We start from the raw sequence: 26,172 nt of genomic DNA, 5'->3' as shown, positions 1-26,172 counted from the left end.
AGTTGCTTGTTGATCCCAGAGTAGAAGTTGTTCCTGTAGTGCAGCTTGTTAGTGAGGAGGACTTGGGTGATATTTTTGCAGGTGTTGATGGGGAGCCATTGAAAATCTACCTCAGCATATTCAAGAGGTGTGGAAGCATGATGTGGTGATAATGGTATTGACTTGCCAAGTCATTTGAGTTTGCAGTTGATGATGATCTCAAGATTTCTGAGAAGGGAAGTGTATGATAGTGTAGGTCCTACCTCTGTCGGTCATCAGATGGAGTCCCACTTTGTGAAGTTTTTCCTGAAAACCACATCTTCGGGTTTGTTTGTGTTCAGCTTCAGACATTTGGCCTTTATCCAGTCAGCGATTTTGATCATGCATGCTGAGAACTTGTTCTGGGTTTAGGTTGTCCTATTCGTGAGGGAGATGATAAGTTACCTATCATCGGCATAGGAGAGGACATTGATGCTTGAGAGCGTATGATGCTGGCCAGTGGAATCATGTAAGTGTTGAAGATGTCCAGGCTCAGGGAGGATCCTTACCCTGGAGTCCCCGGAATATGTCATGGGCATCCGAGGTAAATGGAGCCAGGGTGACTGACTGGTTGGTTTCTTGCCAGTCAGTAATAACAGATTCAGTGAGCACAGGCCCTTGTATTTCAGTGTTGTGCAGGCATTGGTGGAGGATGGAGTGGGGACTATGTCAAACACTGGAGAGAATTCCAGGAGAATGACGGCCGCCATTTCTCCTCTGTCCAGGATCCTTTGTATGATGTCTGTGGTGGCTATGAGAGCAGTTTCGTGCTGTGGTTCAGTCTGAACATAGACTGAGAGATGTTGGTCATTGAGGTGTTGGATGAGGCATTTATTGATGGTATTCTCTAATATTTGGGAAGTACAACAGTAGGGAGGTTGGCCTGTAGTTAGCTAGTGTAGTGGGATCTTCTGAGGTTTTGTTCAGCAAGGGGAGGACTATGGCATGTTCTAAAGTGGCAGAGAAGGTTGCTGAGGAGATGGAGGTTTTCAGGATGGGTGTGAGCATGGTACTGACGGGTATGAGTCCTCTGGGTAGGCGTGGTGGGGACAGGGGTCTGACAGGGGTGATAGTGGGTAATGTCAAAGCCCAGCTCACCTGAGTTTCTGTTCAGTTCTGATGGCGGTTGAAGACAGTCCGACCCTACCCTGAAACTGCTTGTTCCAGCACATTAGTTTTAAACAGTGCACCAGTGCACCAGAAGCTCAAAGGAAGGGGGGAAGTGGATAAAATAAAAAAAGAGAGACAACACCGTTCTTGCGTTTCCACTGTAGAAGTGCTGCTAAAATCTGCAGCCCTCTCTGACTTCTTGTAGAAACTGGTGCCTAATGAAACATAAACAAAGAACAGATAAGTGCAACCTATCCCTAAAAGAGTTCCTGACTAACCCTTAATCTATTTAGAAATTCTCTTCTAAAAGTACCTCTTGGATCCTGGTCTTTAGCTTCCAGGTTTGGAATGTGTTACTGTTCTGGGATGTGCTTTCTATTACTGTAAAACTTCTGTAAAATCAAACGAATATCATTATCAGAATTAACAACATCTAACATTCACCTTAATATAACTAAAGCCTAAATTCTTAATGGCAAACTCACTTTTCACACATTTCCAGACTTCTTATAAAACAAATACTGTACTTTTACATCAAAATACAGCAGGTAATTTGTGCAAGTCCTTGATTTGCTGTTTGCCTTCCTGTCAATGGTTTCTTCTGTTCGATTCTTTAAAAAGTTCCATGTAAAACAATGTTTATTTCACAAAGTTCCACAAAGTAATCTTGTAACAAAGGGGTTTGAACAACAAAGTTCGTGGGAGATATCTTGTTCCAAATTGTCTTTACATGAATCCAGAAATCGCCGACAAAGTTCTTTGAGGTAATAAAAAGTTTTGCACTTACTTGTTGCTGAAAAGGGATACTGATCAGTCTAACCTTGTCCTCTTTCTCATTTGCAGGTCGATTGCAGTGGACAGAAGAGGGGCTGAGGCAAGACGGAGCCGGAAACCGGAAGAAGGAAGAGCCAGCAGCCGCGCCCGTTGAAGCCAATGAAGGTCTGGAGAGAGCAGGAGTGCCAGCGCCGAAGGATCTGTTCTCAGGTAAGTGGGAGGTAGACGAGCACAAGAACTGGGTGAGGCTCAGGGGCTGCCTTTTATAGACAGGGCTGGGTGTGGTTCGAAGAGCTGGGTGTGGTTCGAAGAACTGGGTGTGGTTCGAAGAACTGGGTGTGGTTCTCACAAGCAGGTGTGCAGAGCTTCAGTTATTATGCTAATGAGTTGAAGTAGCACATGGCCTACGGAGGAGTGCTCTAAATAAGCCTTGGTAACAGCAAGGTCCAATGTGCAAACAAGACAGCAATGTCCAAACTTGTGAATACATTGAGCAACATACACAGAAGTCTTAAGGAGGGGCTGCGATAACAAGAAAGGCTTTCAATTGTATGTTTAAAGAGAGCTATTACAGAAACCACTAGTGCAATGAGAGGGGACATGCTCTTTGCTGTGCACAAACCCTAACAGTCCCCCCCCTCAAAGGCCCTCCTACTGGACGGGGTTTCCCTGGATGTTTTAGATAAAACTTTCTAATCAACCGTGGGGCATGTACATAGGACGCTGGTTCCCATGAATTCTCAGTTTCGTCATATCCTTTCCATTCTACTAAATAAAACAGACGTCCATGAATTCTTTTGGCGTCTTTTTTGCTTTTCACTTCATATTCTAGATTTCCCTTAATTGGTATGGGTGGAGGTGGTGGTTCGGGTCGAGTATTTGGGTTGTACCTCTTAAGCAAGGACACATGGAATGTAGTATGTACTGGGTATTCTTTTGGTATGTCCAATTTTACTGTTACCGGGTTTACTATGGCAGTTATACTAAAGGGTCCAATGAAACATGGTTGCAGCTTTCGGGATCCCTCTATATTTAGGTTCTTTGTGGAGAGCCATAGTTTGTCACCGATTTTATACATTGGTGCCTCAGATCTGTGTTTGTCTGCCTGTCTTTTAATGCTTTCTTTGTACTTTAATAAATGTTTCCTGGCCTTGTCTTGTATGTCACCTAATCTCGTTAGTCTATCTGTTACTGTAGGCAACAGGGAATCTTCTATTAAAATGGGTATAGCTCTGGGATGATACCCCTGCATGAAATAGAATGGTGAGCAAAGTAGAGCTGCATGCTCAGTATTATTATAAACAAACTCCGCTACAGGGAGAGCTTCCAACCATTCACTAGAATAATCAGCCAATAAACAACGTAGCGTTTGAAGTAAGGTTTGGTTCAGTCGTTTAGTTTGTCCATCTGTTTCTGGATGGAAAGCAGTAGATAATGCCACATCTATTTTCAGTTTTTCGCATAATTTTTTCCAAAATCTAGAGTTGAACTGGCTACCTCGGTCTGACACCACTTTACTTGGCAAACCATGTAAATGCACAATTTCTCTTATGAAAATATCGGCAAATTCTGCCGCAGTTGGCAATTTCCGTAATGGTACAAAATGTGCCATTTTAGACAAAAAATCCACTATCACTAACACTGTTGTGAAGGATTTTACTGGTGGTAAACCTACAATAAAGTCTACACTCACAGTGTGCCAAAGTTGTTTGGGTGATGGCATTGGTATTAACAAACCGTCAGGGGCCTTATGAGAAGATTTATGTCTTGCACAAACTGGACAGGTAGTGACAAATTGCTTAATGTCCTTACTCATATTATCCCACCAAAAGTGTTTTCGCACATTTTCCAGGGTTTTTACCCAGCCAGGATGACCTGCCAATGGTGAGGCGTGATGCCAAATTATCACTTGTGTTTGTAATTCTGTGGTGGGCACTAACAGCATGTTGTCATGATACAATAAACCTCGTTGTATTGAGTTATGGGAATCCTTTAACCAATCTTGAGGTGCTATTTGCATGTGTGCATTATATGGATCTGTGATGAAATCCTTCTGTTGTACTGGTGCCAAAGGTTTTTGGGGAGGAATAATGGGTTCTCCTATTTTGTCTTGTTTCATGTCTGAGGTATGTCCGTATCTAGATAACACATCAGATTGAATTTGTTGTGCACCTGGTCTATAGGTTATAACGATGTCAAATGTACTACAAAAATTTAACCAGGGCATCTGACGTGGAGTTAATGCTTTTAGTGATCCAAAAAACTGTAGGTTCTTATGGTCAGAAAAGATGGTAACAGGGTACTTGGCTCCCATTAAATGGTGCCTCCATTCAGAAAAGGCTACTTTGATAGCTAATAGTTCTCTTTCAGCAACAGTGTAATTTTGTTCAGCTGGTAATAACTTTTTGGAATAGAAGGCTATAGGATGTAATTGGCCATCTACTGCATCTCGTTGAGAGAAAACTCCTCCTAAAGCTACTTGTGAAGCATCCGCTTCAACAAAAAATGGCAAGTCAGGATCAGGATGTTTCAGAATTGGGGCTGAAGTGAACTTTTGTTTCAGAAGTTGAAAGGCGTGTGCCACCTCATCAGACCAAAGAAATCGCTGCCCTTTCCGCAACAAGGTGATTATTGGGGCTGTAATGTCGGCAAAATGAAATATTAACTTCCTATAAAAATTGGCGAAACCCAGAAATTTCTGAACATCCTTTACAGATGATGGTTCTGGCCAATCAGTTATAGCACTAATTTTCTTTTCATCCAGAATTATTCCTTGAGGTGACAGGCAGTATCCTAAAAAGTCCACTTTGCTGACATTAAAAGTACATTTTTCTAGTTTAGCAAAGAGATGATTTTCTTTTAACTTTGATAATACTGCACGAACATCCCCCTCTTTTATTCGAACCAGGTGGTAAGCTCCCGGCAGATCTAGTTTAGTGTATACAGTAGAATGTCTTAATTGATCCAACAACACAGGTATCAGAGGAAGAGGATATTTATTTTTTATTGTAGCCTTATTTAGTCCTCTATAGTCGATACACGCGCGCAGAGATTTATCCGGCTTTGGGATAAAAAAAAATGGAGATGACACCGGAGATGTGGAATGTCGGATGAACCCAGACTGTTGTAGGTCGTCTAGGTAGGTTCTTAAATATTTGGTCTCTTCGTCAGTCAAAGCATATACTCTGTTATTAGGTAAAGGGGCCCCTGGGATAAGATCTATACGGCAGTCATATGACCGATGTGGGGGCAACACACTAGCCTTCACTGTATCAAAAACGTCTTTAAAGTCAGAATATTCAGGAGGGAGACTTGGTTCGTCTTGTGTAACACTAGCACAGTGTATTACTGTGCTCTGTTCTGTACCTGCTTCTTGATAGCAATTGGTTCTACAGAATGAGGAATCCAAAGGAACTGTTCTGTTCACCCAATCAATTTTTGGGGTATGAGTTGTTAACCAGGGTACCCTGAGAATCAAGCCAAAATTAGGGGTATCTATCAAATCAAAGCTAATCATCTCTGTGTGCCCGTTTTGACAGACCATGACAAGGGGACTTGTTTGTTTTGTGATTAATCCAGAGGTCAATTCTGACCCATCCACTGCACATACTGCTTCTGGACAAGGCTTTAGGCAAATAGGAAGACCTAATGTGTTAGCTAACTTATTATCCACAAAATTTCCTGTTGCTCCTGAATCCAGTAGGACAGGGAGAGAATGTCTAACTTGGGTAGTAACAATTAAAAAGATCTGAATTATGAAATGTCTAGGTATGTGCGGTACCATGAAGGCTGCAGAATTAGAGGTTTGATTAGGATGTTTTCTCGAACAAGTAACCTCCCCCCTTGTCGAGCTTAATCGTTTCCCGACTCGGTTGAGGAGATAGAGGAAACAGTACCCTTTCGTGAAGTTTTAGGTTTTACTGGACATTCTCTGGAAAAATGTCCTGCCTTGCCACAATATAAACATAATTGAAGTTTTCTCCTTCTTTCTTTTTCCTCTGACGTGAGTGGACCTCTGAGTGTTCCTATTTGCATAGACTCAGGTTCAGGGAGTTTATTATCTGTGTCTTTCTTCTCATGTCTAATAAAAGTTAACCGTGGTTCCAGTTTGGATTTATCTCCCTTTCTTTCTCCTAGTCTGTGTTCCAATTTCACGACTAAATCTACAAAGTCAGAATAGTCTTCTGGCAAATCAACGATATGAGCCAGCGCGTCTTTTAACTCGTCTCTCAAACCTTTATAAAAAAGGGAGACCCGCTTTTCTTCTGGCCAACGTGTCTCGGTGAGTAAACGATTAAAACTAGTGAGATAGGTCAATAAATCCTTGTTTCCTTGTTTAAGATTTAAAAGCTCATTATCACTTGCCTGCATAAAAGTGTGATTTGCAAAAAGGCTGGTCACAGTACGTTTAAATTGATTCCAATTATGGAGGATGGGATCATCTCTATCCACGAAAGGAATTGACCAATTGGCTGCTGTACCACCGAAATAAGACAAGACGAATGCCACTTTCGTAGCATCAGTAGGGAACAGTTGTGGTTTACAAACGAAGTGTAATTGACATTGATTGATAAAAACATGGAATTTGTTACTATCTCCATGAAAACGTTCAGGTGCTGCTAAAGGCACAGCATTAGGAACATTAACAGTAACCTCAACTGGGGGAGGGAAAGTTGTATGTTATGCTCGGGCCCCTGTCTCTGAGGAGGTTTTAAACAAAGGCGTAAAAGCTGTGTTCCACTGGGATTCCCTAGGTTTATACCTGCTTAAATCCTGTTTTATAAAGGTGTTTTCCAACTTTAATTTCTCTATTTCCTCTTGCATATGTTGCAAGATGCCAGACACTGATTCATTATGGGCCAAGTCCTCGTTTAGGGCCTGCTCCATATCCGTGGCGTCAATGCCCTCTGTTTCTTCTCCGGCATTCATCGTCCAACAGAACTGAATATTTTAAAGGCTTGTGCTTCTGTCATAGCCCAGCTCACCTGAGTTTCTGTTCAGTTCTGATGGAGGTTGAAGACAGTCCGACCCCAGCCTGAAACTGCTTGTTTCATCAGATTAGTTTTAAACAGTGCACTAAGAACCAGAAGCTCAAGGGAAGGGGGAAGTGGATAAAATAAAAAAAGAGAGACAACACCGTTCTTGCGTTTCCACTGTAGAAGTGCTGCTAAAATCTGCGGCCCTCTCTGACTTCTTGTAGAAACTGGTGCCTAATGAAACATAAACAAAGAACAGATAAGTGCAACCTATCCCTAAAAGAGTTCCTGACTAACCCTTAATCTATTTAGAAATTCTCTTCTAAAAGTACCTCTTGGATCCTGGTCTTTAGCTTCCAGGTTTGGAATGTGTTACTGTTCTGGGATGTGCTTTCTATTACTGTAAAACTTCTGTAAAATCAAACGAATATCATTATCAGAATTAACAACATCTAACATTCACCTTAATATAACTAAAGCCTAAATTCTTAATAGCATACTCACTTTTCACACATTTCCAGACTTCTTATAAAACAAATACTGTACTTTTACATCAAAATACAGCAGGTAATTTGTGCAAGTCCTTGATTTGCTGTTTGCCTTGCTGTCAATGATTTCTTCTGTTCTATTCTTAAAAAAGTTCCATGTAAAACAATGTTTATTTCACAAAGTTCCACAAAGTAATCTTGTAACAAAGGGGTTTGAACAAAAAATTGTCTTTACATGAATCCAGAAATCGCCGCCAAAGTTCTTTCAGGTAATAAAAAGTTTTGCACTTACTTATTGCTGAAAAGGGATACTGATCAGTCTAACCTTGTCCTCTTTCTCATTTGCAGGTCGATTGCAGTGGACAGAAGAGGGGCTGAGGCAAGAAGGAGCCAGAAACCGGAAGAAGGAAGAGCCAGCAGCCGCGCCCGTTGAAGCCAATGAAGGTCTGGAGAGAGCAGGAGTGCCAGCGCCGAAGGATCTGTTCTCAGGTAAGTGGGAGGTAGACGAGCACAAGCACTGGGTGAGGCTCAGGGGCTGCCTTTTATAGACAGGGCTGGGTGTCGTTCGAAGAGCTGGGTGTGGTTCGAAGAACTGGGTGTGGTTGTCACAAGCAGGTGTGCAGAGCTTCAGGTATTATGCTAATGAGTTGAAGTAGCACATGTCCTAGGGAGGAGTGCTCTAAATAAGCCTTGGTAAAAGCAAGGTCCAATGTGCAAACAAGACAGCAATGTCCAAACTTGTGAATACATTGAGCAACATACACAGAAGTCTTAAGGAGGGGCTGCGATAACAAGAAAGGCTTTCAATAGTATGTTTAAAGAGAGCTGTTACAGAAACCACTAGTGCAATGAGAGGGGACATGTTCTTTGCTGTGCACAAACCCTAACAGTGATGAGGTGGATGTAGGTTTTTTGGATTAGGTCCGGAGTCAATTATTGAAGTCTGAAAAGTCCTGTTGGAGGTGGGAGTTGCTCTAGATTAGAAGAATAGGGAGAGATCATTGCAGATCATTGCAGAGGTCCTGTGAGTGGGTGATTAAGCTAGAGGGGACTATTGGAGAGGTGAAATCTTTTAAGATAGAGAAGATGTCCTTTCCTGTTCTTACTGGCATTGATGTTGATGCAGTCTGCCAAGAAGGTGAATTTGGTGATCTGAATCAGTTAGTGGCAGCATCTCAGGGCCAACTTGAAGTTGCTCCTGTCTTTGTTGTCTTTTTTCATTCTCCCTCTGCGCTCCAGTTGTTTGCAGTGGAGCTTCATCAGCCTGAGTTCCTGTTAGGAGTAGAACGTAGTCAGAGTGCAACGAGACTGACATTGGTGTGTGTATTGGCGAGGTGCTTCTCTCACTGTGGGAAATTTGGAGACGGTCCCTAAGACACTTAAAAGGCCGCCTTTTACATAAGCCGTTGCTTGGCTTACTTCTTTCTAGTCATGACCATGACCCCTCCCAGCACTTCCTGATTGCCGTGTTTGGCGTCCTGTTTTGCTTCGCGTCCTGTCCCAGGAATTTTCTTCCATCTACTTTCTATGAGCCATGGCTTCTCCTTGCAGGATCTCCTGCGCTGGTGAGTGCACGCCCGTTCCGCTCTGTGTGCCTTCTGGAGCCGGACGTTGCATCTTGCTTTTGCCCATTTTTTAAGTGCGTCGCTGTTCCGCTCCTACCTGCCTCACTGAGCCGGACGGCACGCCTTGTCCTTCCTGCTCCCCTCTTACCTGCCCCACGGAACCGGTCGGCACGCCTTGTCCTCACTGATCCACTCCTACCTGCCCCACAGAGCTGGACGGCACGCCTGGTCCTCTTGTGAAATCCAAGTGCATGGCTGTTCCGCTCCTACCTTCCCCAACAGAGCCAGACGGCATGCCTTGCTCTCCCTTTTGAACTTGAGTGTGTGGCTGTTCCGCTCCCTATTCTTATTGGGGAGCCAGACGGCGCAACTCATTTCTTTTATGAGATATTGTTCTGCTCTCCTCCCCTCAAAACCGGACAGAACATCTCACGCTTCAATCTCTCCTGATCACATGATCATCAAGTCTTTAGATTCCTCCTACAATTCCTATTTATTTTGTTTATCACCTGCTACTTCCCAGCTTTTGATTCTGAGTGAATGTCTGAATGAGTGTGTTCCCGCTCACCAAGTCTCCTCATCAGGAATCTGTAGTTTGCTATGTGAAGACTTCCTCTTCAAGCAAAAAACCCTTATCCAGAGGCGGCTTCTGCTGTTGTCATTCAAAGAAGATTGGGAACATACTTTGGGTGAGTGGAGCACTGAACTTAATATGCATTAATGTCGGTAATGTCTTGTTGTACTTATTGTTCAATATTCAATTGAGATATCTTTTATTTGCAGTTCACACCGTCTCTGGTCATCTCCCTACAGAGTTTCCAGCTACATCATCTGTGGAAGAGTGGTGGTCACTCTATGGTTTATTCCCCATACTTTTAGGGAATAATTATCTGTAAGTGTGTTTCTAGTAGCCCTTCAGGTGTTGTTTACTGGACATGCGGGGAACCTTCATCTTCGCTCCAATGGAATCCCGCTTGTACCAGGTTCAGGCCTGATAGAAAGCCAAGCCCACGAACAATATTCCACCTGAGCGATCATGAATTCAGACAGTGCTAGTGCTCCTTTAGATCAGTCTCTACACAATGCTCTACAGAGCCCATCAGTAGAAGAAACAGCTATTGCATTAGTAGATCTTCAATCAGAGGTTGGAAGATTAAGAACCGAGAATCAGAGACTACAAGCAGAGGTTATGCATCTAAAATCACACAAGGCAGGAGAGAGTAGAGGTACCATCCCCAAAAGTAGAAAAAGTTACATTCAACCTGCACATTTTTCAATTCCTTCTCAAAACACTGCTTTCTCTTCATGAGGAGAAAGTAACCTACCTCCAGTCCATGTCACTGTACACACTCCTAGCCCAGTTCCTTTGGCCAGGCCGACAGATTTAATGGAGATTGTTCCAAGTTCAGTATCTTTATGAATCAGTGTCAATTGCAGTTCTTATGTAAGGCAGCGGCATTCCCTGATGATGCGGCTAAAGTAGCCTTTGTTATTTCTTATCTGGCAGGTAATTAAGCCGACTGGGCTGTGCCCTTGGTAGAAAATAATGATCCCTTGTTATATGACTTCACTTTATTTCAAGAAAAGATTAAGAGCCTTTTTTCCAAACATACTTTTATGCAGGCCAGTGATAATGCTCTTCTCATTCTCAGGCAAGGATCTAAAGACCTCCTTTCCCATATTACCACCTTCAACCGATTAAAAGCAGAGACTCATTGGCTTGAGGAGAAGAGAACCTCCTTATTCTATTGGCAACTGAGTGATGAATTGAAAGATCTCTTATCTCAAATAGTTAACCCACCTGAAGATTGCCCTGCGTTCATAGATTTGACGGTTAACTGGACCATAGATTGCATGAACGAAAAGGAGAAAAGGCTCACCCTAATCCTTCCGGGTATCTAATGATACAAACCGAAAAAGGGGAAGGCAACGATAATTCTGAGCCTATGCAAATAGGGGGATTGAAAGGTCCCCTATCCGTAGAAGAAAAAGACAAAAGAAGGAAAAATAATCTTTGTCTTTATTGTGGAAAAGGGGGACATTATACCAAAGAATGCCCAGTACGACCTCATACTTCCCCAAAAAACATTGCAAGCAGTCAAGGCCCTTCCTATGTAGAGGAAAACTAGAAGGCTTGAAGAAAGTTGAGACCGATTCTTCAAATGTAATGTCAAACAAGGTCTCAACATCCAAGAAAATCAGGCCCCTTGTCCCGAAACATTTTACTCTGACCATTACTTTAATAGTATCCTCGCAACACAGGCAAAGTCTAAAAATTATTTTGGATTCTGGGGCTGCAGGAAACTTCCTAGACATACAACTAGCCAAAAAGATTTGTATTCCTTTTGTGTCAAAAGCTCATCCAGAGCTATTAAGAGCTGTGGATGGCACAGAATTATCCTCCGAATTAATTACCGATCAAACACCTTCTATCGCTTTGTTTTGTGGTAATGGGCACTTTGAGTACATTACCTTTGATCTCATTGATGCTCCCAATTTTTTTTTTTTTAAAGACCTTTATTCTACATTCTTAGTATAACACAGCTTAAGGCCTACAACCCCTTGGGCCGCCGCAACAGCAGCAGAGTCGAAATATCGTTATCAGGTTAACACAGCCGTGTAGCCGACAACCCTGGGGCCCGGATGCTCCCAATTTTGGTGGCATTTTAGGGGTTCCATGGCTACAAGTTCATAATCCCCATATACATTGGGTCGCCAGGACAGTGACATTAAAACCCACTTACTGTATGCTAAACTGTTATCAGGAGGCTAGTGAGTGGATCAATCCTTTATGCTGTGCAATACATACTATAGCAGCAATATCTTGTCTTCCGGAAATCTATGAAGAATATCAATCACTATTTGATGAAGCTGAAGCCACCAAGCTGCCTCCTCATTGTTGTTATGATTGCCGTATAGATCTCGTACCTGGAGCAGAATTACCAGTCAGTCGTATCTATGCTCTAACTGCCCTGAGACAGAATATCTAAAACAATACATGGACGAAATGTTCGAGAAAGGGTTTATACAGCATTCCACCTCCCCCGTATCCTCGCCTCTTTTTTTATACCAAAGAGAGAAGGAGGCTTACGCGCCTGTTTAGACTATCGTTCATTAAACAAAATTACCATCAAGAACAAATACCCTCTTCCGCTTATATCTGTATTATTAGATCAGGTACAAGGAGCTAAAATCTTTACCAAAACAGACCTGAGGGGTGCTTACCATCTCATCCGTATCAAAGAGGGGGATGAGTGGAAAAGGGCATTCCGAATAAAATATGGCTTATATGAATATTGTGTAATGCCGTTTGGGCTTTATAATGCTCCCGCAGCATTTCAATACTTTGTTAATGATATCTTAAGGGAGTACCTTGATAACATTGTGATTGTATATATCGATGATATATGAATCTACTCTCAAACAGAACAGGAACACATCATTCATGTAAAAAAGATATTGAGCAAATCACAAGATAACCAACTGTTTGCCAAACTGGGCAAAAGCACCATCCATACCACACAGGTGGACTTCCTAGGATTCGTGATTTCACCAGCAGAAGTACAGATGGACCCTCAGAAAATCAAGGTATTAGTCAACTGGCCCAGTCCTAGTTTTGTGAAAGAAATTCAATTCTTTATAGGATTTGCAAATTTTTATAGGAGATTTATAGATCGTTTTTCTGATTTGATCTCCCCCATAACTCGCATTTAAAAAAAGGGTTCAATTTGAATGGACAGAGAAGCAGAATTAGCCTTCCAAAAATTGAAGGACAAATTCACCACTGCTCCGGTCATTAAACATGCCGACAATACACAACCCTATTTTGTTGAGGCAGACGCCTCACAGTATGCGGTAAGAGGAGTTTTATACCAAAGAAACAAAAACACTGGTCAATTGCACCCTGTTGCTTATTTCTCCAAGACCTTGTTACCAGCGGAACAAAACTATACTATTGGGGAAAGAGAATTATTGGCTATTAAATTAGCCTTCCAGGAATGGAGACACTATTTATTGGGTTCTCCTCATGTGGCAACTATCTACTCTGACCATAGAAACCTTCAGTTTTTTAGATCTGCCCGAGCTCTCACACCCAGACAAATGAGGTGGGTCACATTTTTTAGTGAGTATGATTTCATCACCACTTATCGCCCTGGACCACAACACGGTAAAGCTGATGCCTTATCGAGACTAGGACCACTCCAATCAGTGTCATGTGAATCTTATCTTCCCATCATTCCTGAGAATAAGATTATAGGAGTAGAAGAGCATGGGAATGGAGCATCCAAATAATGTATTGAACAATTGAAATATCAATAGGCTCACATTCCACTTGAGGAATGGGGAAAAGAATCCCTGAATAAGATCAAAGATAATCTGTATTATCATGAAAATAAGCTGTATATACACCCACTGTTCCATTGCAACAACAACTACTGCAATGGTGTCACAATAGTACACTAGCAGGACACCCTGGAGGCAACAAGACTTTAAAGACTTGTCAAAGATGGTTTTGGTGGAAGGACATGGTCAAAGATATCTCCACTTTTGTTAACTCATGTTCAACTTGTGCTCGGCAAAAGGCTTCACATTGTGCACCTACTGCTTAATTGAAACCCACAGGTATACCCCCTTCACCTTGGCATTCCATCAGCATGGATTTCATTACTGATCTCCCTCGCTGTGAAGGATACAACACTATATATGTTGTGGTAGACATGTTGACCAAAATGGCTCATTTCATTCCCTTAAAAAAGATACCTTCCTCCGAAGACCTTGTTCAAATATTCAAAGAACATATAGTGCATCTGCATGGTCTCCCATCTGTTATCATTTCCGACAGGGGCTCCCAATGTGTGTCCAGATTTTGGCAGGGCATGTGTTCAACTCTTGGTATTGATCATAGACCTTCTACTGCATACCATCCACAGATGGTCAAACCGAAAGAACTAATCAGAACTTGGTACAATATTTACGCTGCTTGCTAACCACTATCACAGGCACCTGGGTACAAGCACTTCCCTTAGCAGAATTTGATTACAATAACAGCATACATTCCTCTACCTGAGTTTCCCCTTTTTTCTTCACATTAGCACAACATCCAAAGTTCTTGTTCATCGCTCTTCCTAACATCATCTGGGGAAGAGTGGTGGTCACTCTATGGTTTATTCCCCATACTGTTAGGGAACAATTATCTGTAAGTGTGTTTCTAGTAGCCCTTCAGGTGTTGTTTACTGGAAGTGTGGGGAACCTTCATCTTCGCTCCCATGGAATCCCACTTGTACCAGATTCAGGCCTGATAGTTCCTCAGTGTCCAAGCTGACTCAGTGTCTTGCTCTTGTTGCGTTGTTGTGCTTGAGGGGGACCAGAGAGTTGGCACAGGAGGTAATAAAATTGTTCAAATTCTTTTTTTTAAAAATTATTTTATTTAATAGGTTACATACAATTCGAACAAAGAAAGCAAAAGAAAAACAAAGCTACAAGTGGTCACAGCGATCATGAATACACACCCAAGGGCATTACTGGGAGTACAATACATTATACACGTATTAACTTTCCAGAGGGATTTATATGTTCTTTAGGAGACCAATCTTCCAGTATGACTCCTTCTACAGAAACCAATTGGTATGACCAATAGAACCATTCTTACAGATGCAAATTCTATCAAATACTAGAGAGGGCATGAAATGCCATGTGTGTACTTAATGTGACATTCCCGACATAGCATCTATAATATCTGTAGTGATACCCAAGACCGTCCAACTCTCCCCTAGTTGTGAACTGGTCACCCAGTGGATACTTGCTTGCAGTCTAACTAACTCCTATATAAGCCCCAAAAGTTCTTGGGACGGCTGCAAGGGGGAAGCAGTTTGCTGTATAATTCAGACTGTGTATTACAGAATAGCATATATCTGGACCATTGTGTCAGAGTAGGGGGTGGACCTCGCGCCCACTGCATAGCTATGACCCGCTTCGCTATTAACAGCCCATATCAACTAGGCACCTTATATCTTTCCTTACCCGCTTAGAAAAGCTTAAAAGGGCCAATAGAGGATCTGGTGTTAGGGGTTCTTCAGTTATTTCACTTAATTGTTGAAATAGTGAAGTCCAGAAGCTCGCAACCAAGCTAAATGTATGAATCCTGCCAACTCTTCATCGCACCTTTCACAGTTATCAGTATCTCGCAAGCCATACCGAAACAAATGGGCAGGTGTGTGGTAAACCCTATTGAGGTATTTAAACGGAATGAGACTATGTCGAGCATTCAGGGAAATACACTGTGTGGCTTCACAGCAATATCGCCAGGTGTCGTCGTCTACCATAATCTCCATATTTGTTTGCCGCTCTAATCTGGCCTTAGTAAAGTGATTCCCATGATAATCTTGCATTTTTCTGTAAATATGTGAGACCAGCCTGCACAGGGATTCTGAGCATAGCAGTAGGGAGAAAGGGACACCTCCCGGAGGTTCCACTAACTCCTCTCCCAGCATCTCGCTCTGGGCTCTGTAGAAGTGGAGAAATATCTTGCTTTTCTGCAATTAGGTCCTCCCAGGCCCGTCCTATCCCATCAGCGAATAAATTGCCAATCACTGAGACATCCAGACTTTTTAAGGTGCGCAGGTTCTATAATTTTCGGGAGCCAATCCCATCAGCGAATAAATTGCCAATCACTGAGACATCCAGGCTTTTTAAGGTGCGCAGGTTCTATAATTTTCGGGAGCCAAGCACACCACTCTATTGGTGTTAGAGGGGAATACAGGATGGAGGTCGTTTGTTATATTGTGCCAGGCATGCATGGTGGCGTTAATCGAGTCTAGGGTGCCAGTGCGCCTTAGCGTGGCATGGAACAGAGCAGTAGCCAAGTGGGAAGGTGCTGTAGCTACCCTTTCTATGTTTAGATGGGGAGGGGAAGTTTGCCGATGAAGCAAATAGAAGGTGTGCAAACTTTGTGCCAGACGGTAGTGGAGTTCCATATCCGGAGCGCCTAGCCACCCATGGAATATGGGAGAGTGAAGATATCTCACCGGACCCGTGGATGCTTACCGGCCCAAGCTAACTTAAGCTGCAGTGACTTGAGATGCTTAAAATAATTAGCGGGGAGGACCATAGGTATGTTTAAAAACAAAAAGAGGAAGCTAAGTACCATCACCATCTTCATATGGGATACATGCCCCTGGAGCGACTGGGGGAGCCTCATCCATCTGTTTATATCTTCTTTGAGTTTAACAATTGCTCTGCCATAATTTTCCTTAAAGACCGTTTCCGAACATGTATGCACCTGGATCCCCAGGTATCGTACAGGGTCTTCAGACCAGGACAGGGGGAACTCTGGTTCTATTGGTGCCATTACAGGTGTTAGGGGAGAAATAGTGGACTTAGACCAATTGATTTTTAACCCAGAGTATTCTCCGAATACTGTACATAGGTTATGTGTTAATGTACGCCCTGGGACAAATCCTGCCTGTTCAGGGCCGACTAGAGACGGGATAAGGGGGGGGCCAACCGGTTCATCAGGACCTTGGCAAATATTTTAGTGTCAACATTTAATAGTGACAAAATCGGCCTGTATGAGGACCATTCGTGTGGAGGTTTGCCTGGCTTAAGAAGAGTGACCAGCATGGCCTCACGCATCGAAGGAGGCTTGGTACCACTCTCGCCCATCTCTTCAAATAGGGAGATCAAATGAGGGACTAGCTACTCCCTGATCTCTTTATAGAAGGCCACTCTGAGGCCATCCTGGCCTGGACCACTGTTTGCTTGCATGGTTTGCAGCGCGCCAAGGACTTCCCAGGCCTCTAGGGGTCTCATGAGATACTCTCTGTGTTCGTCTGTCAACCAGGGCAGTTTAATGTGGTCTAAGTAATTCAGCATATTAGTGTCTGTGCTGTGGGATTTAGTGTGGTATAACTGAATAATAGCCCTTGAAGTGGTCAGCAATGGAGTCTGAGTCACTAGTCTTTTCACCCGAGGCTGAAGATATCTCTATAGGGCTTGATGTCTCCTGTCTACCTTTCATTATGGTTGCCAAAGTAGTGCCGGGGCGCTCCCCCTCTCCATATGTCCTTGCTAGGGTGCATTTACCCAAGAGTTTAACCCCTCTGTAGGCCTCCTCATGGTATTCCTCCAGCGTGACTTTGAGCTTGTCCATGGCCTGAGCGCCACTTCCCTCAAGGACTTCTCGCTCCAATTCAGCCAATTTCCTTTCTAGCGACTCTAGTCGCCCTCTTATAGAGCGCAGCACTAATGAGTGTTTAGCTATTGCTATCCCCCTGATATATACCTTAAAAGTTTTCCAAATAGCAGCAAAGTGCGGTACTGATCCTATATTAGTTTCAAAAAATGTTACAATGGCTTCTGACATCTCAACTCTGAAAGCTTCATCCGGGAGAGCATAAGGATGGAACCTCCACGTAAGCGGGGCAGGCGGTTTTTGTGGACACTCGAGATCTTGTAGAACTGGTGAGTGGTCGGAATACGAGCGAGGGAACACCTTGCAACCCCGTGTGGCATGTCTCAGTGAACCAGCGAGGATCCAATAATCTATTCTAGTGTATAGATCATGTGGGGTGGAGTAGTGTATGCATCCCCCTCCTCCCTAAACTGTGATCGCTAGACATCTATCATGCCCAGTTCAGTAATCACATCTGTTATTGCCTTAGGTGCTAGTGACTGATGTCGAACAGTGCCCCCAGATCGATCAATAGCTGGGTTTAATTCACAGTTAAAATCACCTCCTCATACTTGAGGAAGCGCAGGTAATTGTCGTGCTCCATCAAGAAGATGTTGATAAAATTGTGGGTGGTCATAGTTAGGGTCATTAACGTTTATGATGATGAACACCATGCCTTTCCCCTTGCATTTAGTGATTGCAAATCTGCCCTCAGCATCAGTATGGAGACCTTCTAAGGAGAGGCCAGCTCTTGGATTTATCCAAGTAAGTACCCCACGTGCATGGGTGGAGAAACCCACTGCGTGGAACGTGCCATGTAGCTTTCTGCACGTTAACATTAGGTTGTCACAAGGGAGATATGGCTCCTGTAATAGGGCAATATTTTAAATTATGCCTGTTGAGGTACGCAACCACTTTCCTGATTTTCCGGTAGTCGTTCAATCCTCTCACATTCCAGGTCAACAATTTCACCCTATCGCTTAGCATACATGAAAGGAGGGGACGATTTCCCAACAAAATCCATCTGATGCCCACCAACATAGTCACCCCCGAGCAGCCCTTCATATCAGAATTCTCTTGACGAGGTTGTCATGGACCATACCCTCACTGTGACTAAAATAAGACAAACAAAAATTAGAAACACCAGAACAATATTACCTCCCCCGCCCACGCCATGCCAACCCCAACTCAGCATAGTCGATATCCTCCCTCCCCCACCCATCCCCCTTATATGAGAATGGCAATAAGCCATAAAGTGTGTAATGCTCAGAAGCTGATTTTACCAACACACCAGGAAAGACAGACAACCTACTATGCCATCAAATCTAATAACGGTACAAAAGGGGGTGATGATGGACGGAGCATCTGAATCAATCAAACACTCACACCCAGTCAAAAGATCTGGGTTTAATCCATCACCGTTCTTTAGCCCACTCTGCCACCCCAGTTCAGACATGGCTATATGCAAATCAGTCTGACCCTGTGCCTCATGTGAACAGTCCAGCCCGAACTGCCAAGCCATGTCTTCCCTGGACCGAAACAAGCTTCCGAGGACCGGTTTCTGGCATTCCAGCCATCTTCAGCCCGGCTTGCTTGAATCCAGTGGAAAAGTGAGCAAGGGACTCACATCTGAGCATACCCTGCCACACTTATGGCGGCCAAAAGCAGTACAAAAAGGGGTGGTTATGGACGGAGCATCTGAATCAATCAAACGCTCACACCCAGTCAAAAGATCTGGGTTTAATCCATCACCGTTCTTTAGCCCACTCTGCCACCCCAGTTCAGACATGGCTATATGCAAATCAGTCTGACCTTGTGCCTCATGGGAACAGTCCAGCCCGAACTGCCAAGCCATGTCTTCCCTGGACCGGAAACAAGCTTCCGAGGACCGGTTTCTGGCATTCCAGCCATCTTCAGCCCGGCTTGCTTGAATCCAGTGGCAAAGTGAGCAAGGGACTCACGTCTGAGCATACCCTGCCACACTTATGGCGGCCAAAAGCGGTAAAAAACGGGGTGGTGATGGACGGAGCATCTGAATCAATCAAACACTCACACCCAGTCAAAAGATCTGGGTTTAATCCATCACCGTTCTTTAGCCCACTCTGCCACCCCAGTTCCTTTTGTACCGCTTTTGGCCGCCATAAGTGTGGCAGGGTATGCTTGCTTTGGTCATTTGCTTTTAGACTGAGTCGGTCAACGACTGCGCCTCCTCCATCTCCGACACACAGCGCTCCGGCATGTCAATCAGCTCTGCAGAATACGAGCAAGTCGATTTTACCATTGATGGCTAATAGGCTCTTTTGCACCGCACCGAACATTTGGTAAATATCACCTGGTTCTTCTTCAGGGGCGCTTGCCTGGTTCTCCGAAGAGCGGCCCCCCTGTTTCCTTGGCTCTAGACCACCTTTGCTCAAAGAGTAGTTTTGTTTGGGTCTTGTCAACTTTGCCCATATTGTCACCAGTAGGAACGCAGCCACCCCTTGGGGCGCTCTGGTTTTCTAATATGGAATATATAGCCCTTTTGTGCCCCATGCAGTGATCCTCCAACCGCCGCGTACGCAGCGACCTCAGGCCATGTAGGGGATCACCATCCCACACCAGCTATCTCCAGTCAGGGTCAACGCCACAAGATCTTCCCTCTTGCACATAGGGGGTTGGTAACCAGGGAACACCACCAGAGGAGATAGGGCACGATATGTCAGAAGCGATTGAACACTGGCAAATACCTCATAGGCGCTTGGGGCTCACATGAGCAGTGGTGTGCAGCGTGGACGTTAACGGGTGTCTGATTCCCCACCCAGCAGCAGTCAAACTTTCAGGGTTGGCACTCCAATACACCAGGAGCTCATCGGAGCAATGGCGCAGCTCATATGGGGTCGCGGGCAGCCACCTCCACCTTATGTAAATTTGTAAGCTCAACGGGCAGCTGGAGTAGGCGGCGAAGTCCCGGCTGCCACTCCAGTGGAGGAATCAACCAAGTCAGAGGTCGAACAGCGTGCCAAGAAATCCCACAGCGGGTAAAGTCGATAGGGATCACCTCCAGTGCAAGGTTGTGTAGTACACTCCACACGGACCCGCAGTCCACTCACAGGGCGAAGCCGATGGTGAACACAGGTGTACCACTCCGAGGAAGCTCGCTGCACTGTACGCTTAGGCGCCCAACCAGCGCTGATATCACCAGAGGAGGGCACAACGCCAATTGGGCTCCACAGGCAGCAGTAGCCAGCAGCAAGATCGTGCCGCACCAACAGCGGTCCACAAGGCCGTCGGCACAGGTGAGGCAGAGTTCTTGAGGCAGGGATCTCCTGGGGCAATGCTGTACGGAGATCCAGTTCGGTGAGTCAGGGCAGCGGGTGTGACTGCAGCGGATGAAGGGTGGTGCGACACATGGCAGCGCAGGCCGTGCCCAGTTCCTCCCTCCATGACCCGGGCTCCACTCTCCGTTTTGGTACCAGACAGTAGCCTGGATCTTACTCTTTACTCTCTGCCCACGGGAGATCGAGTGGCAGCATCAGATGTGAGGATTTGTGATGAATTATTACGATGGCTCGCGGAGCACTGCGATCGCGCGGCCATCTTGTGCTTCGGTAAGCTTTCAAATTGTTTAAGTTCTTGATGGCTTTGTGGAGGCTGTTGCTGTGTTGAGTCGGTGGGTGTTGAGGACAATGTTCCAGTCCTTGCCCAGGACATTGTTCTAGTTACAGTGCACTCGTCTGGGTGTGATTCATGTGCATTGGAAATGGGTGGGAATGCTGAATGTGGTGAGGGTGTGGTCTGCCTCGAGGACCGTGGTGGGGTCGCCAACTTGTACATTGTCGAAGGAAGTAAACATTGAGTCAGGAGGTTTCCTGCATCATGGAGTGGTCCTTTAACCGGTTGAGTAAGGCCAAGGTTTTCTAGGACTTCAACAAGCATTTTTGAGTTGGAGTCGGTGACGTCTTCCAGGTGGAAGTTCATGTCTCTGAGGAGGATGTAGTTGCTTGATGAGTGATGTTACAAAACTGAGATTGTGTTGGTGCATGGTCCTGGTGGTCTATAAATAAGAGAGCTGCTCAGGGGCGAGTTGGCAGAGATGTGGAGCTTGAGAAACAGTGTTCTATGGTAGTGGATGGTGTGTTTGTGGCGGTAGTGCAGCTGATGGCATTCTTGTGGATGAAGGTGATTCCACCTTTGGGCTTGTGAAGTCCGTCTTTACTAACGTATCTTATATCGGGGAGGATGGAGGTGGCAATATCTGGTGCCACTGTGGGGTTAAACTAGGTTTCTTTGAGGCATAACAAGTACGGGACGTGCTCATGCAGCACGTCCTACATCTCTGAGGCATGTTTGGTGAGTGAACGGATGTTGAGAAGCATGCATGAGAGTGTGGAGTGTATTGTGAGTGATGGCTGGTCTGTGTGAGTGTGAGCGAGTTGGGTGCTGAGAACTGGCAATATACAGAGAGGTGAGTGTATGAGAACTTGCAGGAGGCGCATCAGAACACATATTGTATGGTGCGGTGCATTGTGACTGCCTGGAAAAGTACGAGTTTAGCAGATTTCCACACTATTTATTATTTTAGAACCTTCTGCGAGGGAGCACAGGGATATTGTTTCAATGTCAATTGAGGCATTTCCATTTTAGTACATTTCACAGTCTGAGTCAATTCAAATACCCACTAGGCCTTGTCTAATGTAAAAAGAGGTTTAAGTGGGCAGAAATCAAGAAACAAATAAAGCACGATCATTACTAAAGAAAGACATGGAAAAGAGCAGGACTGATACAATGGACAATAATTCTAAAATAATAGACTTTTCTTTAATTAAGAAATGCATAGCTCAACACTAACAATTCAGAGGCTTAATGGCACTGAACATATTAAGAAAGGAACAGCTGAGAACATAATGATCAGCATGGCATTGGATAGGGAATTACACATTGTAGCTGTGAAATGCACACAATGTGATGCTCCAGGGAGCAGCGCTGCTATTGCACCTGCCAATTGTCAGCGAACCGTTCGCCAGTGAGAGCAGTAAAAAGGTTGACAGGTCTGTTCCGATGAGAGCGCCATCGCTTTCCCTGAAGAAAAATTAATTAGGAGAAAGCAACTATGTTCGGTTTCGTGCAAAGGAAGTTAAAAAAATAGAACATTATTTTAAGTATCAAGAATTGTCCAAAGAACAAAGTGCACAAAATGGTGCATGGAGCCTATGAAATGCGATTCATGTTTGCCTGTGCATGGAATCAAATAACCAGTCTGCATACATGGCAACATTTTAGAGCAGGCAAGTGGGAGATTAAAAAAAAAAAAAATAGTCGGAAGAATGTATTTTTTCCACTGACTTTCATTGAAACAGAGGCAATCTGCTTGAATCAGATCTACTGGTATGTGTAGTGACAGACAGTCCGTATTTCAGTTTTGGCAGTTTAATAACATACCACAAACAAAAACAGAGTTTTAAAATCTGGCAATCAAAAACACAGTTCTAAACTCTACTTTTGTTTGCACTATGTAAAACTATCTAAAACATGTCAAGGCCTTTCATATGCTCTAATCTTCCCCTCCAGGAATTAAGGATAAAGTTTTACACCTTTGATGTCAGAGGTAATTCTTGAAGGGGGAGATTGGAGCATGCCTGATAGGCATTCACAGTAGATTTTTGGTGGTTTTACAAAATTCCGAATCGGATGTCTGCATGCAGGAATAGGGATGCAGGAGTCTAACCTTGAAATCGGTAGTCTCCCTTCTGACTGAGAAGGGTTGGCATGTACGAGTCTGGGGAAGGAGCTTAACAAGGTCAAACCTGGTCCTGATGCTAAGATGTTCCATGTTATGAACCATCCTATACTGTCACACATCAGTTGTTACATCATGGGTCTTTACATTGGAAACAATTACTTAGCAGTAACTCAATCAGAAGTGCCTTTACATCATGAGTATTTATAGCAGGAGTACCTTTAGTTTGTAGGTTTAAAGGTATGTGCAGTGTATATATATATATATATATATAGAGTGGTAGGCCAACACAATAATAAAACATTGCCATAACATTTTGAGATTAAGTGGACCAATGATGTCCACAACCACAGTGACCCCTGGCTTATCTGGGACTTTAACAGGGGAAAGGAGAGACTTCCTTGTCTAGATAAATGTGTCACTCTTTATACAACCCAATAAAGTTTTAATTTTCTCTTCCACCATTGCGCCTTATTTATTCCTTCTACCGGATTCCATTAAGAATTGATTTTGGTATGGTGTGGCCTAAATATTACACAGCTCCTACCATGATCCGCCATTTTTCTTCCGTTATAGGGAGTCCTGCCTCCCTGAGTTTGGATAACACCTCTCTCATTGTCTTGTTGGGTTTATTCTCATTTGCACCAAAGGTAAGTATGTTGTCCTGGAACCACAAAGTACAAGAAATTCCCTTTAGTACAAGCTGCATGATTCTTTGTAAGGCAGTAGCTGCTGAGCAAACCCAAAAGGCAGGCACACATACTGGAAGGCTCCTAAGTGAGGAACAAATGAAGTGAGATGTTGAGATGAGGGATGCAATTCCACTTGGTGGTATGCTGACTTCAGATCCAGAACACTGAAACAACTGGGATTACTGATCAATATCATAATTTCATGGATGTGACTAATAGGATGCATATCCACCCAGATATTAACATTAAATTCGTGTAGATTAACTAAAAGTCTGATATCCTTACCCGTGGATTTGGTAGTAATTACAACTTTACTAACCATTCTGAACTCTCTATTGGCCCTTTAGCCCTTAAGTTAAGTAATACGTCTAGTTGTTCTTTCAAGGGATTGTGAAGGAGATGAGGGATGGGTCTTAGTTGATGAATTACAGGTTTGGATTTAGATTTCAACTTATTATGGTGTTAGTAATTCGTTAACAATCCAAGTTTATCAGTGAATACATCTGGGAAATCATTACATACATATTTGCCACATATGGATGGGTCTACCAAAAGAACTGGGTTTGAAATATTAGGATCAAGCTTGATTCTTCTTTCTGGTGGTGCCACCCCGGTAAGTTAAACCCTATTTTAGTTATGTTCACTTTCCCAATTGTACTCTTACCTCTAAAGTCAATTTTCATTCTCACCATCCCATCCAAAGCAACAAGATAACCATTAGACCCTCCTGGATTGATATCAGGTTTTTCTAGGAAATCTTGTTTCTCAGGGAACAATGTCATGACTACATTATTGTTTAGAAACGTGTAAGGGGAAGAGAGTCAGCAAATATTGCAACCAATTTGTTGTCTAGGGCAATGTCACAAGAAGGAAAACTAACTTTGTGTTTACTATATTGAAGATGGCATATCAATGTATTTTCTTCTTGCACAATTGTTTTCACCATTTGCACTTATTTGATGTTAATAACCCTACACACTCTGGAAAAATGCCCCCTCATACCACACTTGCAACCATTTGCAGTTCTGGGTTGACAATCAACATTGGCCATATGTGTTCTTCCCTCACCACAATGCCTATTGAATGTTTGAGATCTGGGTTATCAGCTTGTAACTTTTCTTGCACACAATGCTAGTAAGTACATCTCACTAGTTGATCATGCATGATGAAATCAGTTAGTAAGCCACATTCACAAGTATTAGAGAGTCCCCTTAAAACAGAAATGTGAGTATTGACTTTTTCATTTTTTCCCTGCACTCTACCCAAAATGTGTCTCTCTCTAGAACCACATTAAATTTCTTTCAAAAATTTTCCTGTAATCTATTGCATGTAAGCTGGTAAAAATCTACTTGATTGTTAACATTGCTTTCTTCTTGTTCCAGTGTCTTTGATATATTCTTATATGTTTTCTGACCTAAGTTGTGAAGTAGTATGTGCTGTTTATGTAAAGGTGGACATTTCTCACCCCATATAGCAATGAGATAAGACTTGAACAAATGTGCCCATTGTTTCCAGAGAAGAATTGGTTCTCCCACCTCATTCAAAAATGGGGGAGGTTGTTAAATGCTTGCGGTTGCCATGTTAATTCTAATACAGTGCTAACCTAGAAGAATAAAAGGTCAAAAAATGATTTACTTCACAAGAAATTACAATGAAGAAGAATGCAGCAGAAACAAAAATGCAGAGATCATGGCTTTGGCGCAGGTGAAAGATGGCGGCGATCTCCTGAACTCCGGTGCAGTTACGGAGCTTCTTTGCTTTTTGTGGCCCCTTCCTCACCAGGCTTGCCTGCTGCTGATGCAGTCCACAGTTCCTTGTCTTCTGCGGTGAGTCCGCATGCCATACCGACCCACGGAGGTGCGGCGGCGGTGATTTTTCTCATATAGACGTGAGTGGCAGCCATTTTAGGTCGCGTCACTCGCGTTTGAGTTTTTGTGGGTTTTCTTGAGCGTTTCCTCAGCTCTGCTGATAACCTACAACATTAAACAACTATCAATATGGTACAATACTCAGACCAAGTACTGCAGCAATGATTTTGTTGCCTCTTTTTGTTGCTGTTTATTCAAATGAGTGACTATCTCCTCAAACATGTCTGCTTATAAATGACTTTGCCTATTTATGGCCTGGGTCTTCTTTTTTCTACTCTGCTTATTGCTGGGAAGCCACTGTAGGCCTACTCTACAATGCCTTTTAGTTCTTATAAATTATAGCACCTTCCGTGAAATCAGGTTATGCAACCTTCTTTTTTTTAATAACTCTTCATGTACTCTTTTTCACAGAACTGTTTGCGCTGATCTTCTCTTCTTTGACGCCGGATTCGTTATTTTCAAAATCTTACGCAACGTTCAACCCATTATATTAAGATGGGCAGCGATTTGCATGCACCCTCCAAACTGTCTTCTTCAGGTAAAAATCCAAAAAGAGCGAACGAAGAATGACTCTCCTTCTTCAATTTCATCATCCCAGAATCCTGTCTTAGACTCTATCTTAGATGAGGTATGTGGACTTCAACTATTTATTTGTGCAACTCATGAACAATTGCAACAAATTGAGGAACAATAGAGTGCTATGGAGGGGATGATGTTGTAGCTGGAACAACGCATGGGGAACCTTCAAGACATAACTATCAATATACGTGTGTTGGATGAAGAAATTCAGAAGTG

Source organism: Lissotriton helveticus, chromosome 10 (assembly GCF_964261635.1).
Source record: "Lissotriton helveticus chromosome 10, aLisHel1.1, whole genome shotgun sequence".
NCBI lineage: Eukaryota > Metazoa > Chordata > Amphibia > Caudata > Salamandridae > Lissotriton > Lissotriton helveticus.
The sequence above is the reverse complement of the archived record's forward strand: the minus strand, read 5'-3'. Positions refer to the sequence as shown.